Here is an 18,874-nt window from a genome sequence, read left to right as displayed (position 1 = left end):
GAGACAGGCTAAGCAATGTCTGTAAGGTCGTAGAGCTTGTAATTGATGGATCCAGGACTGAAACTTGTCTTTCAGTCTCTGAAGCATTAGCTCTTTTTTTTTTTTTTTTTTTGGCTTTTACAATAGGGATTTATTAATTTACAAGTTTACAGTTCTTAGACCATGAAAATGTCCAACTCAAGGCATAAAGAGGTAATGCTTTCTCCTTGAAGACCAGCTACTGGCTATCCTCAGCTCCCCTGTCACACGGCCAGGCACATGGTAACGTCTGCTGGTCTCTCCCTTCTTTCCCAGGTTTCATTGCTTCCAGCTTCGGGCTGTGAAGCATTAGCTCTTAAGAAGTCCCTGAGCAAAAAAAAAAGAAAAGAAAAAGAAAAAAAAAAAAGATTTCCAATGTAAATAATACCAGTTAAGAGTAAAATATGTAGGAAAAAATTGAACTAAAATAGTGCAAGACTTGCCCACTGAAAACCACAAAACATCGTTGAAGGAAATTGAAGATCTAAATAAATGGAAAGATGTACTCCCCAAATTGATCTAAAATACAATGCCGTCCCTAACAAAATTCTGTCAGGAATTTTTTTTTTTTTTTTTTTCAGAAATTGGCAAGCTGATCTTAAAATTTGTATGGAAATGCAAAGGATCCAGAATAGCCAAAAGAATCTTGAAAAGAGATAAGTCAGTGGACTCATACTTCTTAATTTCAAAACTTACTTCAGAGCTACAGTGATCAAGACTGTATGTAAGATACATAAGACACACTTGTCACATAGATCAATGGAATAGAATTAAGAGTCCAGAAATAAATTCTAACATTTATGGTCAATCAATTTTTGACAAAGGGACCAAAAAAATGGGGAAAGAATAGTCTTTTCAATAGATGGTTCTGGGACAACTGTATATCCATATGAAAAGAATGAATTTGGATCCCCACCTCATACAGTATACAAAAATGAATTCAAAGTGGACCATAGACTTAAAGGCAAGAGTTAAAACCATAAAATTCTTTGAAGAAGACACCATAGTAAATCTTAATGGCGTTGAGTTAGGCAATTATACACCAGTTAAAAGAGAAGATTAATAAGTTGGACTTCATCAAAATGAAAAAATGTTGGGCTTTGAAGACACCATCAAGAAAGTAGAAAGACTACTCACAGAATGAGAGAAAATATTTGCAAATCATATATCTGATAAGATACTTCTGTCCAGAATATGTAAAGAATAATCAAAAAATAAAAAGACAGCCCAATTTAAAAATGAACAAAAAATTTGAATGGACATTTCTCCAAAGAAGATACATACAAATGGCTAATAAGCATATGAAAAGATGCTCGACCACATCAGCCATCAGAATACAAATCAAAACTACAATGAGAGAGCACTTCACACCTACTAGAATGGTTAGAAACACAAAGACAGACAATAACATGTGTTGGCAAATGTGTAGAGAAATTGGAACCCTTGTACATTGCTGATATTGTCATTGAAAAGCATTCTAGCAGTCCCTAAAAGGTTAAATATAGAGTTGACATGGCAGTTCCACACCTAGGTATCTACCCAAGAGGAATGAAAACACGTCTATGCAAAAAAATTGCACACAATTGTTCATAGCATAATGAATAGTGAAAAGGTAGAAACAACTCAAATGTTCATTAGCTGATGTAAAGAAAATGTGGTAAATCCATACTATGGAATATTATTTAGCCACAAAAATATATGAAGTACTGATCCATTCTACAACATAGACGAATCCCTCAAACATTATGCTAAGGGTTAAAAGCCAGTCACAGAAGACCACATATGGTATGATTCCATTTCTATGAAACATCCAGAATAGGCAAATCTGTAGAGATGGAAAGTTGGTTAGTGGTTGCCTAGGGCTGGGGAGGTGATGGGAAGCAGGGTTAAGTACCTGCCAATGGGTACAAGGCTTCTTTTGGGGGTGATGATAATGTTCTAAAATTAGATTATGGTAATTGTTGCACAACTCTGTAAATATAGTAGAATCCATTGAATTGTATACTTTACGTGGGTGAACTTTGTGGTATGTCATTTATATTTCAGTAACACTTTTGTTTTTTTTTTTAAAGAGTAAATGAATGAGAGGAATTTGGAGGCAGCAAGAATAGAGGAGTCTTTCAGGGAATTCCTTGAACCCATAAAGTTTTCATTGCTTTCTCCAGATGGGGTAGAGGCTAACAGTTGTCATTTTAATTACTTCTCTGTATTCCCAAGTAGATGTTTCACCCAATTCCTTGATTGTATCCTTACTTGTTAGAACCCCAGACTTAGAAACCTCAATCCAAGAACATACAGTGCAAAGATTTGCATCTCACTTAAGGTTATTCATTTCTGCTTCTTCTCTTTTTCTGTTCACATTTTCCTAATCCCACAAAGTAGACTGAAGAAATAATCAGCCTCTACTCATCTTATTAGAGAAATAAATACCTGTTTATGTGAAACAAGCAAGGCTACTGAGCCTTTGGGGAGACAGAATAGGGAGGTGCCTAGAGGCATTTTCTGCTGAGAGGGAAGAAAAAGAATAAACAAGCCAGCTGCCAAAAAATGCCTGGAACTTAAAACGCTTTCCTCAACCCAGGGTCAGGTTCTTTGTGGACGTTGACAGCGAATCTGATCAGTTCCTGGTCCCTTGATTAAGAGCATGTGGTTTTCTCCTAAAATTCAATTCTGCTAATTCCACTTGCCTAGGGATTTGGGCCCTGCAGAAGAAGTGTAATTCATGAGTGACAACTGGCAGAGCTCCCAGAAACAAGATAACTACACAATGTCCCCAGCCATTAGAGGCACAGGTTTTCTGATCCAAGCAGAAGTGTCCCAGTAACTGGACATCCACAGAGGAAGGGAAAGCTGTGAGCTGGCACTGATAAGGAGGCCGCCAACATGTACTTCCCCGTTCCATAAGGAGCTGGAACTGCCTGGCTTTTGTCTTCTCCTTGGAATGAGACATTTACCCTAGGAGAATTCCAGTGAAGTTCAAACCACAGAATCAAAAACCACAGAGGGAAGAGGTGCTCTGAGGCCATCATTTTCCTGGGCCCAGACATCTCCATAAGCACATGTTCTCCTCTTGCCATCTTTCCTTACCATTGTCTGAAAACAACCACTGTCAGGACCCTCGCTCAGTCCCGGGAAAGCAGCTGATTCCTGGCAGGGCAACGCTAAGAGTAGAAAGTGACCACTGTTTTGAGGTCCAGAATTGCTTCCTGTCACATCCAGCCCATTCCCATACCCTGAAACACACTTTAGTTCCAACTCCTTTACTGTGTCTTGGAGTCTTCTAGAGTGCTATCATGCTTCTCTCCCCTTTAGTGATCTTACCTGTTCCAGCCTTTAACTGCACTGACCCATGCCCGTGAGGCCAGGGGGCAACATAGATGAGCCTGTGCCTTTGTTCCCGCTGAAGTGTTCTGTCGTCCCTGGCTCTCTGACCCTGCCACATGCCTGCATCTACCAGACTTCCCTAGCTTTGACTTCCAGGCCTAGCCCTCCATTACCTGGATCTGACAACAGACCCATTCTTCTGGCCACTTTTGGTAACCCTCCCACTTGCCCAAACCTCAGAGCTGGGGTGACCCATCAAGAGGGCATGAAGCCTATCTACCCTAGATGGAATATCCCTAATTGTTCCAGTATGTCCTTGTAGGATTTGGTTTCAAATTCCATCAGTATCCTTATCTCCTCTTCTGGACACACCATGCTTGGTCAATGTTCATTCATTCATGCTGGCCACTCTGCCTAGTGATTAAGAACACAGGATTTGAGACTAGATGATCCAGGCTCTGACACTAACCAGCTCTGGAGACCTTAGAGAAGTGTCTTAACCTCTCTGAGCATCCATTGCCTTGTCTATAAAACTGCAAATAATAATACCTACCCATAGATTTGTTATGATAACAATAAATGAAATAATGTTCATAAAGCACTTGGCACAGAGGCTAGAACCTTACTGTAAGTATTCAATGTAAGTTCTCTACTATTATCATTCATCATATATTTACTGAGCTCTGAGCCAGGCACTGAAATATAAACATCCTTCTTAAATAGCAGTGCCATCTTAAATCCAGGAAGAGCGAGATCACATTGGCACCCAGTGAGCGGTGAGCTGCGGTTCATGGCCATAGCACACAGACAAGGGAGAATGGACGCTGACCACGGACACATGGGAGGGTGACAAGAGCACTTTCCACCTTTTCACTTGTCTGTTAATATCTCTGCATCTCCCTGGGTAAGGCGAGCACCACAAGGAAGAAGGGGGATGTTACAGAGTGGGAGGTGGGAATTCCCCAAAGAAACACCCTTGCCTGCTTGTCTTTGACAGAGAGAGGCCACGCCTCTGCCATGCAAAAGGGAGTTCGTCCCTTGGGGAGGCCTTGTTGAATCTGCCTGGGACTGTTCCGGAAGTAGGAAGGGAGGCCGGGGGCGGGGAGGCGGCAGGAATGTTCCCCTGGCCTGCTGTTCCGTGCCAGCAAGTGTACCAAGAGGAGGACCTCCGGACATCAAAGGCTCCTTTGTCCCCCTCCGAGTGGCAGGACAGCTCAGCTGCTGGCAATGACTCAGGTCTGGCCCTGACGTCACCCGCACCCGGCCACTGGCCTCCCTCTGCAGCCAGGAAACTAGCTGGGGCGTGGCACTCGCAGCTGCAGCAAATCTCAAAATAAGGAGGCAACTGCCTCCGTCCTCCTGTCCACCTCCCCATAACGCGCCTTTCTTTTCATTTTTTCTTCTTCTTCTTTTTTTTTTTTAAAGCCTCGTGGAAGGTTTTACTTGTAGATCAACTTTCAAAATGTAGGAAGGCAGAATGGATGACATCATCAGAAAACTATGTGGAGCTGATCTTAACAAGAAGTGAAGAAACCAGAGCAAGAAAGCCGTTATAACTCCTGAGCCCAGGGAGCTGGCAGCGGCCTGGGCTTCAGAGCATCCAGCACGTCTGAGTAAGTGAAGGCCCACCCCCGGCCCCCTCACTCAGCACCCTTCACTGTGGGGCGCCATCTTGTTCCCTGACACCTCAGGCCTGGCAGACTTCAGCCTGGACATGGCTGACCCCACAGGAGGGTAGTGGGGACTGCACTACCTTCCAAATACGGCCCCAAAGGAATCTGATCTCTCTGCTTTCTATAGGACCAGAGAAGACCGCATTTCCTCTCCAAACGAAGTTACTAAAGCTCTCTTCCGCTCCCGCCCAAGTAGTCTGTCTTGGGCTGCTAGAATGTTTGTTCAAAGTTCTGGACTGTTTACTTCCTGAGTCTTATACTGAGTGATCAGACATAAAAATAAGCCCTGTTCTAGTCAAATAAGTACCCTTTGTCAACAATTGGTATTTTCATATTTATCCTGGGAAAAAATGGCAGCTCTGGTAAGAAAATGTCCACAACCATGCTGCCTTTACAGAGTGTATAAAAGAACTTGGTTCTGGTTGTTTTGGTGTGCTTACTTCCATTGTCTTAGTCACCCTGTTTACAGAGGGCTTATTTTCATTCCTACTTATGCCATGGCATCTGGGATGATATTAAACACAGACAGATTATAATGTGTCTCTGATGACTGTTTTAACTTGGTCTAAAAAATCCTAGGTCTTTGCATAGCCTATAATTTTCAAGCTCTGGAAGTTCCTACCCAAGAAAGTTTAACGTCCAAGAGAAAAGTTTTAACATATGCGTAGGGGAAGGATAAGGCACATAGGCACAGAAATCATCCTTTAATTTTTCTGGCTTCCAAGGTCATCCCCTGAGCCAGGTTCTAGTGTGTATATGGCTTATGTAGCAGAGTAGATTTGTTCTTTATAAATTCTGTGTTAAAATTATTGGGAGAGTGCAGTAAAAATGAATCTTATTTTAAAGAAAATAAGGAAGTTTATAATTTACTGGAAAACAGTGGTTAATTCCTTTGTAAACTAACAACACTCTTTGGAAATTAGCCATCACATACTAATGTGTCTGTTTTGTAGGCCTTACTTTTTACTTTTTGTTGTATTTTAATATATTAGGCTGTCTAAAAGTGAAGCTCTGCTGTACTACTCTTCTTCGGGCTGCAAGATCTGAATGTTATGACGAATAATTTGGTGAGTGTCATTTGTCAACCATGGTTGCTTAAATTTTAGACTACTAATTCTACCCTTTTGGCTGTGGTAAGATTTAAGGAAAGGGGGGAAGGGCAAAAGGACTTCTGAATACAATGATGACAGCTGTATCAAAGAGGATATGTATGAGTGAGGATAGGTTAATTACTGTAATAAATCAACCTCCCAAAAGATGGATAATGGCTCAAAAACAAGAGAAGTTTATTTCTTGCTCATATAATAGTACAAAAGTGTGGGATAACTCTCTTTTAGGCATTTGGTCAAGGACACCAGTTGAGAGAGACTTTGCCTTCTGCAGCATGTGGTTTTCAGGGTTACCTGGAGTTGTCTCCAATCCTCAGTGGAAAAGGAAAAGAATATGAAGTGCACATGGGAGGTTTTTATGGGCCAGACCTAGAACTGGTGCACATTTACTTCTATTCACATTCCACTGGCTAACACTAAGTCACATGACTATTCCTAACTGCAAAGGGATCTGGGAAATTAATTCCATGCCTGGTAGGCCGCTGCTCAGTACAGTTCTGGAGAGCTTCTGGAGAACAGGTAACCCTCTCTAGCACAGCATATTAAGGAACTTAGAGATCCTCAAGGATAAGGTAGCAGAATGAGGGAGAAGTAAAAAATTATCAGAGATTTAGAATCCCCTAACTGACTCTCTTAGGTGACATCTAGCTATGTTGGCAAAGAGCAGTAGGTAAGATTTCTTGAGACACTTTCCATCCATTCCAATACTGAGCCTTTACATAAGGTCCACCATGCCACCAGTGACCAGTGAAACCAGATGGACATTCTTTCCCTTGCTTTTCCCTCCAGTGTCCTGTTGGTATAAAGACTTTGACTCCTGTTCCTGGACCTAGTCATGCTAGTTAAAATTGTTTAACAGAATTCTGCTCTCCCAACTTTGAACCCTGGTGGTCCACAGGAAAGTTTAACTTAGCTCATGGTTCTATCTGCTCCTGGGCACTTAAGGAAGCTACCCTGCCTGATCTGTTCCAAGTCTTGGTATACTTTTGCAGCTGGGGAAAAAAATCCCTAAGGTGGGCTCTTCAAACCAAGTTATTAGAGAAGCATTTAAAAGTAAACTAAAAAGGCTCAGCCTAGGAAAATTAATGCTACCCAAAGGAGTTGATATATAATTCTAGCTCTTTCTTTTCAGGAAAGATTTCTAAACATTTACTGACATAATAAGCAATAAGTTTATTAGTGCAGTTTGGAGAATCCTTAACTAATTTTATATTTTATGAAGACTTTTCATCATTGTTGATCTTGGTAGAATATTCCCCTTGTGGGTAAACATCAGTGACCATATTATGGGTGCCAAATGATGGTCCTAATGTGAAAGCCTCCAATAAGAAAGGACTGCAGTCTTTGCTGAGCTGCCTGGTGCATAGTTCTCTAGGTTGTCAGTATCTGTCTAAACACTCTGGTTTCTGATTTAATTTTGCCCCTGGACTTGACATTTCTGGCACCCACACCCACACCCTGAAGAGCATGCATTGTCCATTGTTTGGGAAGGCCTGTTGCCGGTCAGTTTGATAGGGCCTGGCCTACTCGCTGTCACTGCTGCTTGGCCCCTGCCCACTCTCCTCTCCCATCACAAGTGGGGAGAGGAGGAATGGAATAGGATGACAAGTTGATTTGTTACAAAAATGCTTCAACCTCTGAAAATCCATTTTCCTGGGTTGGTGGGGACTGAAAGTGTCTACTGAGCTGGGAGCCAGGAGTAAGCTAAAGATGAGACCAGGCTGTCGGGGGAATACAGTGCCTACTGGAAGGTGCAGCCAAAGGAGTAAGTTGGGAGCAAGAAGATGGTTTCCAAAGCTGGAGCCAGGTGAGGATGATTTATTGCTGGAAGTCCCAGCCTAACGGAGTTGGTCAGGAAGGGCAAGGCCAAAGGCCACAGTCAAGAAGAGGAGTCAAGGTTCATTCAGTTGGGAAACTTGCTAGTCACAGCTTGTTAATTTCAACTGCCATCTGATGACTCCTCAAAGGACTGTGTTGGAGTTGTCATAGTGGAGGAGTTGACCTCCCATGGTGAGAGGGGTGTGTGACCACCAAATCAGGTAACCAGAATTTCACGGTAGTCAACAGTGGGTGTTTGAAAGAAAGTCACAGCTCCCCATGACCACTCTGCAGTGTTGGAACAGCATGTTTGTGGGAGTTGGGGAGTTGGGGGGGTGGGGAGGGGATTGGCACCCACAGGTGCACCAGCAAGGCGGGGGTAACAAACAGACATTTTATAAATATTTTGATCTTCTACAGTTTCAACAAAAGCATCATAGTTGACATCATGGGAAAAGTCAGACTTTCTTGGGCTTCCTTAACCTTAATTTTATTTTGTTTTGTTTTTGAATTTTGATTACACATGAATCACTTTTTAGCCTTTCAGCTAAAAGCAAGTATAATTAATTACACCTAAGAGGAATGAATCACACTCAGGACCCTGCAGTCTTTTCAGAGCTTAGGGCATCAAAAGATCTGTGTCTCACCCAGTTGATTGACAATGAGCAGATGTGGACCGAACCTAGAAGTCTGACATAGGCAGAACCTATATATATATATGAAAACCCAGAGATTTTATAGTTTTCATAGCACAGAACTGCAAGCCCCCTTCTCACCCTGGTTAAGCATTATGAATATTCTGTTACTCCCTTTAGATGGTTTTGCAATAAGGCCACATCATATTCACCAAAAGCTGACAATTCATGGTAACATGGTAACAGGGCTTTGTAATTTCTCACACTGAAATCCCCTAATTTCTTATCAAGAACCAGCTTGGAAAACACCACACTGAAGACTTCAAGGTTTTGTTTTTCATCAGGATTTTAAAACTTCCTCCCACCTCCTAAATGGCATTTTTTAAGAATATAAAGCTGACACTCTGTCAGACTGAATAAGGTAGTATGTGTGAAATGGTTTAGACAACTTAGAAAAGTAATGTCAAGTCAAGGTGACAATGAAAATAATTACCCTAATTGTTGGCACTGGTGTTTTGTTTTTTAATATTGTGGTTATAATTATTTTTAAAACATTTTGTCTTTCTAAAATCCTCTGGGATTCCTTAGCATCACTCCCTAACTGGCTGAAGCGTGTGGTATATGAATTTTAAGAACATTTGGAAAGGTTTGAGTCTAGGCCAGAGATCTAACTGACAGGCTTCTAGTTTTATTCAGAGAGAGGTTTGACCCTGGATTCACTGAACTTTGTGAAGGAGGATGGAGTTGAGCCACCTCTCTGCCAAAAAAAAAAAAAAAAAAGATGCTTCCTGGCATTCTGTGGGGTCCCAGTACTTTGGCCTGGGTCTCCCATGGATGCGTTGACTTTGGGTGGTGCCTCCCAAACCAGAGTGGGGCCCATCATCTTTCTCCAAAAGCCCCTAATTATGAGTGGAATCTGTTTAGTGTAACAGGGGCTGGGGGGAGGGGAGAATTATACACAGAGGCAACAAACGAGCTCAACCCAAGAGCAAAAGAGAAGAAGGCATTTCAAATGTGAACCTTCATCCATGCCTGGGATCCTACAGCCTAATTCTTATCCTCAAATGTAGCAAGGGAAGTAGTATCTAGTGAAAAGGACTTTCTGGTTGACGTGCATTTCTTGGCACCAAGTATAACCAAGGCACTTCACAAAAGGGAGTATAACAAAATTCACTCTGGGCACAGCTCTGTCTTGAGGCTGTGGCAGCAGCCAAGCCATGGCTGGGCTGGACTGTCGAGAGAGCCTCTCTTCCATTTTCACTGTATATGAGGCAAATTCCTTTTCTTGCCTTTTAAAAATTTGTAACTGTTTTTCAAATAAAAAGAGCCATAATGACTTGCAGTACAAAATCTGGAAACTACAGAAAAACATGAAGAAGAAAACAAAAATCACCAGTAATCCAACAACTGAGCAACAAGGCAGTATTGATATTCTGATACATTTCTTTCCAATTTTTCCTGTGTATATTCTTCTTTAAAAAATTATTGAGATTGGACTATCTATGCTTTTTCCCCACTTAAAATTATGTCATAAATATTTTTCTAAGACACTAAATGGTCTTTAACTACATTATTTTTAATGGCCGCATTTTCATTGCATGGATATATCTTAATTTATCCATTCATTTTTTTGATGGATATTTTGATTGCTTTTGTCTTCTGCTATTACAAATAGGACAAACATTCTGGTAGATAAATCTTTTTGGGCATCCTAGGGGAAATTCTTAGAAATGGGACCACTTAGTTAAATGATATGAATATTTTTTAAATTCCTTATGAATATTAGCCAATTAGACTCCAGAAAGGTACCATTGTCCACCTCAAAACTCCAGTCCCCTGTAATTTCTCCTATAAAATGCATGTTAGTTGGCCCCAGTGGCATCAGAAGCTCTGCGTTTTAATTTTAATATACCTCTCAATTCTTATGCACATTAAGGCTTGAAAACTATTGATATATTGGATTCAATTCAATAAATATCCAATTCAGCAAACAATTATTAGACACAGAAAGGTTAGGAAACCCTGGGCTGGTATATATAAACCAGAATTTAGCTTCAAGACTCTTTCTGGTCTCTGAATTGTGCATTTTCCCTTAATCATGGTATGGTATGGTAGAATTATTAGCAGCCTCGGGAGATGGGGGTAGGGGACAGAAAACCTTATTGTAAATATAAGATAACTGAAGGCCATGATGGCTCTTTCTTTTTTATGGTCGACCAGAGATTTAGTGGTAAAGGTAGAACTAGAACTTTTGTAGGCAAAGGGCCAGATTCACCCAAACAGCCTCTGGGTAGCAAACAATAGCACCAGCAAGGAGATTAACTCCTGAAATGACACCCTGCCTCAGCCATGGAACATTTATCTGTCTTCTGATAGACAGGGCCATCTCTTGGGATCTGTGGGTATCCCAGACCTAGCTATGGTCACTTTAAGGAGGCCATACCACTGTGCATCCTGAGCCCTGATGTAGTAGCACTGAAACTAAACCCAAGAGAGCATGGAGCAGCCACAGAAAGAGCATTCACAAGATCATGCCACAAGAGACGAGTAGGAGGGAAGGCCCAAGGTCAGAAACCAAGAAAGCACAGCAGGAGCAGGGCAAGTGTGAGACCCTGATTAGTGGGCAAATTTTAGGTCAAGGCAGGCATGAGTTACAATTAGAGCCAAAGCTAGAGGAGAGATGCAGTGGATTCAACCTCAAAAATGGAAACCCTCTGCATAACTTCACAGTCAGGGAAGTTACCTGCTCCAATCTGTGTCTGCCTCTTTAAATCTAAAGGGTACCATGTAATAGACTGGCTTCTGACAGCAGGTAAGTAAGAATACCTGGCTGGAAAGGGGAGTAATGAGCCAGAGAAAAAGCATCTGAAAAATGAAAATTTAGAAAATAATGCAAACAAATACTGGCAGGGAGCTTAGGGAATAAAAAACAACCAAACTTTTAAAATTCTCTCCCCTTTCTAAGAGGAAGCATGATTGCACATTCAGTCTGCATAACCCTGCTGCGATCCATCAGACTACACCCCGTGAATTGAGGGGCGTGGGTCCCACTGATCACCTGATGGTATCCAACTTGTGGAAAGCCGCCTCCCGAATCGGGCCTAGCGTATGCGCTGCAGCCTGCTCTAGAGTTACCCCCGCCCATCGAGTGAGCCAAGATGGCGCCTGCATCCTGTTTCCGCATAGTGACGCATGTATCCGCCACCCGCTCCTACCAATCGAAATCCTGTATACGCGATACTAGCCTAGAAGCTTATTGGTTGTTAATTGTGTATAAAAGGTCTTACCCGGACGGGGTAGGGTGAGACAGCCCACAAGGAGCCGTGCCTGACGGCCACATCGAGGCTGCTCTCCCACGAGGCGCCGTGCCCCGTGTGGGAACCAGTAACACAGAATGTTCATCTAGCTGTAGTAAAGGGCTTGCTTTCACAACTGCCGTGTGGTTCGAGTCGTGATTCATGACCAGGTTAGTTCGCGCAGTCTGCATCTCTCTCTCTCCTTCCCTGTTTCCCCTCGCCAGCCGGGAACCGGGGACCGAGCGGGGCAGCGCCGGACAAGTGGTGGCCCGTACGGGGAAGCTCCTCCTCCTGCCTCGCTCTCGACGGTCCCTCTGTGAGGAGAGCAGCGCTGCGCGTCGAGCTTACGGCGGACTTCCCGCGCCTGATCAACGCGAGAAGGTGAGTGCGTCTTATTACATGATAGTTAGGGCCCGTGGGTTTTCAGGTGACCCCGGGGGACTCGGAAGAGCTCTCCGAGTGACTGAAGTATAGTGCCGACTGCAATCATGGGGCAGTCCGGAAGTTCACCTCTCTTAGCTCCCTTAAAGAACCTTTTGAAACAACGGGGTATCTCGGTCAGGAAAAGCTCCCTTCAGCGTTTTCTTGATGATGTTGATACTTTTGCCCCTTGGTTTGCCTGCACCGGCAGCCTTAGCCTACCCTCTTGGATGAAGCTCGGTCGCGACATAGACCGAGCGCGCCAGACGGGCGTGTGTATGGACCCGATTCTAGTACCCATATGGCAGACCGTCCGTGCGGTCCTTGAACTAGAATCGGCTACCGGCCTAAGCCCGTCCTCTGTCTTGCAAGAAGCACGGTGCGCGCTCCAAGAAACCCAGTCAGTTTCGTCAGCGGACGGCTCCTGTAAGGGCAAACCGCCGGAGTCCAGTGACTCTGACTCAGAGTCAGATAGCGATACTGACGAGAAGGCGGAAGCATCCCCGCTAATTGAGTGGGAGGAGCCTCCCGCCACACCCGTGCGGCCTTCCGCCCCGCCAATGTCTACCGCTGCACCCCCAGGGACACCCCAGCTCCCAACTGACGCCTTGGGCGGTCCCACCAAAGGACCTTGCCGAGAGCTCCCTCTAGTGGCCATGCCCAGTAAATGTAATTATCCTTTGCTGCCAGACCCGGAAACCCCGATGGGTCGGTCAGGGGAGGGGCAACCTTTGCCGTACCCCCCGCCCGAGTATACAGGCCCTCAGGACCCTTTGCCATTAGGTAGTGGTGGGAGACATTTCTGGAGATGGAACCCTTTCACAACATTTAGACCTTTTGGCATGCTGGGTGGCTACCAGCCACTTGAGCCGCAGCCAGTCTCAGAAATGTACCCGGTTATTATCAATCCCCAAGGTGGCAATCGGCACGAATCATATGATTACAAACTATTGAGGGAATTGAGGCAGGCCGTCCATCAGTATGGCCCCAATGCCCCTTATACCTTGAACATGATCGAGAACCTCTCTGCTCTAAATCATACACCCGCAGATATTTTTCAGCTAGCCCGTGCTTGCTTGCCGTCAGGCCGATTCATAGATTGGAAAGCATGGTTTGAGGAGTTAGCTGAAGAGCAGGCCGCAAGGAATGCGGCGGGGAGACGTGGCGGGTGGAATGCTGACATGCTGTTGGGGAGAGGCGCCCATGCCCAGAACCAAACGGGTTTCCCACAAGAGGTCTATGCCCAGATCTTCCGCTGTTTTGTGGGTGCCTGGAAAAAGCTAACAGGTGAGGGAGAGGCTCAGGCCTCACTCAGCAATATACACCAAGGCCCCACAGAACCATTTGCGGATTTTGTAGCCAGGATGCAAACCGCAGCTGAGAGAATCTTCTCAGATCCAGGAGTAGCAGAGACTGTGGTTAAGCAAATGATTTTTGAGCAGTGCAACAAGGAGTGCAAAGTTATCCTGGCACAAAACAGAGCAAAAAATTTGACAGAGTGGGTCAGGCTCTGTAGAGATGCTGGCAGCCCTTTAACTAATGCAGGTCTAGCTGCCATGCTAGCCAGCTCCCTACAGGTGGCTACAAAAAGCCCGAGAACCTTAGGGGCAAAGTCTAACGGGTGCTATGGCTGTGGCCAATCAGGGCACTTTAAGAGAGATTGTCCCAATAGACGTCAACCCCCTGCCACTCAACGGTTTGGCGAACCAGGTGCAGCAACCAGGCCGTGTGGCCGTTGCCACAAAGGCCCCCACCGCGCAGAAGACTGTAAATCGGTTTTCGATGCGCAGGGTAGACGCCTCTCTGGCCGCCCCGAGCAGATTCCAAAAAACGGGAAGAGGGGGTCCGCCCTTTCGACGGACCCCCTTGCATGCCATTCGACAACACAGGATCCGATCAAATTCGTGCGTCCCCCGGCTCAGCAGGACTGGACCTCTGTGCCACCTCCAGACTCGTACTAACCCCCTCCATGGGTGTCCAGTTAGTAGGGACCTCCTTCAAGGGGCCCTTACCGGCTGGTACTGTAGGGCTCATATTGGGAAGAGCATCCACGGCCCTGAAAGGATTAACAGTTATACCAGGACTTGTAGATTCAGATTTCACAGGCCGTGCCCAAGTTATGGTTCAATCTCAGCGGGGCACCTTAGTCATTGCAGAAGGTGATAAGCTGGCGCAGCTCCTGCTCTTACCCAGCTTACATGCAGTCTTTCCAAGCAGAATCAGACAGAGAGGGGAAAAAGGGTTCGGATCCAGTGGAGCGATTTTTGAGGGACTCCATATGTCCCTGGAGTCTCGACCTATGCTAACCATTAAGGTGCAAGGCAGATCTTTCTTGGGCCTGCTCGATACAGGGGCCGATCGGTCTATCATAAGACAACAAGAATGGCCCCCCACCTGGCCAACGAGCAGGGCGGAAGAGCCCATTAGAGGAATAGGCCAAATTTCAGCGCCCATGCTCAGTGCAGCTGCCCTTCATTGGGCCGATGAAGAAGGACACCAAGGCAGTTTCCAGCCTTATGTATTAGCCCTGCCTGTGTCTTTGTGGGGAAGAGACATTCTGACCCAAATGGACGTTACTTTAATTAACGGCTCCCCGTCAAGGCAACCGACTGGGTTGGCCCTGTTTCTCAAGTTGTTTCACTTAACAATATCCCCTTCTCTAAGTCTAGGCGTCCAAGAGGCATAAAAGAATGGCTATCGAATGCTGCCAGTGTAGCTTCCTCTTTGTTTGTCCCAACGATCGGGCAGGCTGTGCTACAAGCATGGTCAGATCGGCAGCTCGCCATAACGATGGAAACGGTAAATGGCTTGGTCAACCTTACCCGAGACGTGCTACGCCGCCACAATCAGATGCTGAACTTAAATTTCCAGGCCATTCAGAAACTCCAAGCGGAGATAGATGAACTTGGACTGGAAATAGATGGACTCTGGAGAGTGCTTCAGCAAACATGTGACACCCGGTGGCTTACGGTTAAACTCTGTGTCACTCCTGTCAGGGCCAACGTGACCGGAAGCATTTCCAGAGTCTCTGATTGGCTGAAAAGGTCATATTTTCCTGAATTTGTTAATCTCTCCCAACAGGTGGAATCTAGTTTAGACACAATTGGGGGGATCAAGTTAAAACCCGTTAAAGTCGATCTCTCCGGGTTAGGCGAGGTTCTACAGAAACTATTGCACAGTGTTTCTTCCTGGTTCTCTTGGCCCAATTTAACTAATTGGATCCTCATTGCAGTGGGATTATTGGTGGGATTAGTCGTTGTTAAATGTTTGCTAGAACGCCTGTTTCAAGCGCAGCAGCAATTGCGTGTTACCACTATGATGGCTATGACTCCCACCTCTGTTACCCCCGATAGTGACCGATTTATTAACCATACCCCTTCCTGGTCGCCTCAGGTGGGGCGCTTTGGAGCAAAATTTGTAGCGAATCGCATGGCTGTTTCTCGGGTGTAAAAGGCGACACCAGTAGTCATAATTTTGTCTCAGGTGGGTCTCTAGGGCAGAGTCCTAGTTGTGGCCAGACTGGACCCTAGCCATTGCACAGAGACACCTAGTGACACCCCCGACTCTGGTTACTGCTGTTCCTGCCCCCGTCGTTGTTCCCCAGTTGCCAGGCAAAGCACTGCAGGGAGAGTCACGTTGTTTCCAGCTTACGGACTCTCCGGTCTCCATATGACGTGAGCATTCTGGTTGGTGCTAGAGGCTCCGCCGCTGGATGGCTGAGGCCTAGTCCAGACTCCCCAAAGCACCAAAGAGGTTGTGAACCATTTGGGTTCACGGGAGCACGCTCATCACTGGAGACACTGGGTCAAAAATAAATAAGAAAGGGGGAGATGTGGAAAGCCGCCTCCCGAATCGGGCCTAGCGTATGCGCTGCAGCCTGCTCTAGAGTTACCCCCGCCCATCGAGTGAGCCAAGATGGCGCCTGCATCCTGTTTCCGCATAGTGACGCATGTATCCGCCACCCGCTCCTACCAATCGAAATCCTGTATACGCGATACTAGCCTAGAAGCTTATTGGTTGTTAATTGTGTATAAAAGGTCTTACCCGGACGGGGTAGGGTGAGACAGCCCACAAGGAGCCGTGCCTGACGGCCACATCGAGGCTGCTCTCCCACGAGGCGCCGTGCCCCGTGTGGGAACCAGTAACACAGAATGTTCATCTAGCTGTAGTAAAGGGCTTGCTTTCACAACTGCCGTGTGGTTCGAGTCGTGATTCATGACCAGGTTAGTTCGCGCAGTCTGCATCTCTCTCTCTCCTTCCCTGTTTCCCCTCGCCGGCCGGGAACCGGGGACCGAGTGGGGCAGCGCCGGACACCAACTGCCTATGCTTCCTCTCATTTTGCTATGTGAACTTCTGGAGGGCTACCATCACATCACTGGACTTCCAAGTTCTGCCTTCACAGACTGCTCGACTCCCTTCAGTTTCCAGTTCATTTTCAGATTCTATAGAATCCCTTAGATCTCTTCATGCCCAAGTTCATGTCCATCCCCTGAAGACAGCACCAGGTGAAGCACAACAGCCAGAACCCAAAGGAGCATCTCAGCTGTATCCATTCTACAATCATAGGCACCAGAGAATTTGCCTATGGTCTCCAAACTTGACTGTTTCTCTGCCTGGTATTCAATATCTCATGGCTGCCCCTCTTCAGGATCACTGCTTTCCTGATTCTTAGCCTCCTAGTCTGAACTTGTGGATCAAGGAGAGTCATGATGAAAATGGATTCTGGGAATATCCACAACCTCCCTTGAATCAAGGGTACCACAGATGGAGTTGACTTTTCAGGCATGGCTGGGGCAGTTGAAGTCATCACTATAATGTTTGCCCTATGCAAACTCATCTCATTGACATTCTGCACAACGTCCTTGGCCGAGGCATTTTCTGAGACTCAGATGAAGTTCTGATTGCTCACGGGACCCAGATCCCTGGGCCAAGTAGAAGGTCTACTTTGTGGTAACAGCAGTGTCTTCATATCTAACCCCTGGAGGTAGAAATCAGAATTCTGTGGCATTCAGACAAGGTGTCCACATGCTACTGGAGAGTCTTGGTTGGTCATGGAGTACAAAGTACAAGGGCAATAAAAAGTGTTCTGTGGGTCCTAAAAGTTGACAAGTGCTACTGATGTTCCCACCCTCACCTGTCTGTGTTGACACCACGTCCTGTCCCCTGCCAATAAGAAACTAACCTTAGGAATAAAAGTCATTCACCCAATCTCTGGTCAAAGCTGCAGCATGCCAACAGAGAAAACTTTTCTCACTTCTTCTCTGGTCCTGGACTCTCTTGAACCTATACTTCCCTGGAATCCTGCACTTCCAGTAAGGCAATAAGGGTGTCAGTCAGGGGCAGGATGGACCTGAGAACCCTGGCCCAGCAAACTCTGCCCTGCCCACCTGCTACCTGACCACCTCTACCACTCCATGGGAGTGAGCGGTGGTGGTAACAAGTCTGCCTGCTGGGCCAAGAGGCACTGCCTCGGAGAGGCCTTGCATCCCAAGATGGTGATGTCCCACCACTGAAGTCAGGAGCAAATGGACAAACCTGAAGGCTCGCCCCACACTGAGAGACCACCACATTTTCAAATGTTTTGATGTTCCATCATCTAAATGTCAGACAGCCCAAACTTCTGTTACCAGGCAAGCTGGAACAGTGAGAGATATCTGAGGCCAACCTCACCCAAGCTCCCAAGACCCAAAACTTTACTGTCATCTTGACTGTGGACCATCAAGAGAAGCCCCTATATGTCTATTAGAATGGCTACAATTAAAAATACTGATTATAAATACTGGTGCAGATGTGGACAAACTGATCTCTTTTACATTGCTTGTGGGAATATAAAATGATACAGCCACTCTGGAAAACAGTTTGTAGGTTCTTATTAAGTTAAACATACACATATGACCCAGTGATCCTACTCCCAGGTATTTATCATAGAAAAATGAAAATGTGTTTGCATAAAACCTGTACACAAGTGTTCATAGCAGCTTTATTTGTATTAGCTGAAAACAGGAAACTAGCCAAATGCCCTTCAGTGGGTGACTGGATAACAAACTGTGTTACATCCACATCATGGAATGCCATTTAGCAAAAAGGGGCACTCACTTTTCATATACAAATTGAATGGATTTCAAGGGAATTATGCTGGGTGAAAGAATGCCAACCTCAAAAGATTTACATACTGTATGACTCCATTTATATATCATTCTCAAAATGACAAAATTACAGTGATAGAGAACAGAGTAGTGGTTGCCAGGGGTTAGGATGGGGGAGGGCATGACTATGTAGGGGAGGTGATGGAACAGTTCTGCATCATGACTATGATGATGGTTACTCCAATTTACACTTGAGAAAGTTTCACAGAACTATACACACACAAAGAGTGCATGCAAAGCTTGACGAAATCCAAATAGGGTCTGTACCTGAGTTAATAGATGGTACCAATGTCAGTTTCTTAGTTTTGACCATGCACTGGAGTTATGTAAGATATTATCGAGGGGAGCTGGGTGAAGGGTGGGTGCAAAGGAACTTACAGTACTATTTTGGAAACTTCTTGTGACTCAAACTATTTCAAAATACATAGTTATTAA

At 45.3% G+C, this 18,874-nt stretch overlaps 1 protein-coding gene and 1 long non-coding RNA gene across 6 annotated transcripts in view; one reads left to right on the top strand and one right to left on the bottom strand.

Moving 5' to 3' along the window:
• ZBTB38 (zinc finger and BTB domain containing 38) overlaps positions 1-18,874 on the top strand; it is a 153,726-nt gene that overhangs the window by 66,999 nt on the left and 67,853 nt on the right. For 2 of the 4 annotated variants that reach the window (XM_037843744.1, XM_037843729.1), the window contains exons 3-4: positions 4,768-4,955; positions 6,008-6,082. The gene's annotated coding sequence lies outside the window, so the exon portion shown is untranslated. Of the gene's footprint in view, positions 1-4,226; positions 4,247-4,767; positions 4,956-6,007; positions 6,083-12,214; positions 12,255-18,874 lie in introns of those variants that run through there. The other 2 variants (XM_037843734.1, XM_037843754.1) reach the window with 2 other exon arrangements.
• The window catches only part of LOC119539940, a 69,023-nt gene that overhangs the window by 40,271 nt on the left and 9,878 nt on the right, over positions 1-18,874 (bottom strand). The gene's annotated exons all lie outside the window — the stretch shown is intronic.

The sequence above is a fragment of the Choloepus didactylus genome, chromosome 1 (genome assembly GCF_015220235.1).
Source record: "Choloepus didactylus isolate mChoDid1 chromosome 1, mChoDid1.pri, whole genome shotgun sequence".
Taxonomy (NCBI): domain Eukaryota; kingdom Metazoa; phylum Chordata; class Mammalia; order Pilosa; family Megalonychidae; genus Choloepus; species Choloepus didactylus.
This window is presented reverse-complemented; position numbering and strand designations above follow the sequence as displayed.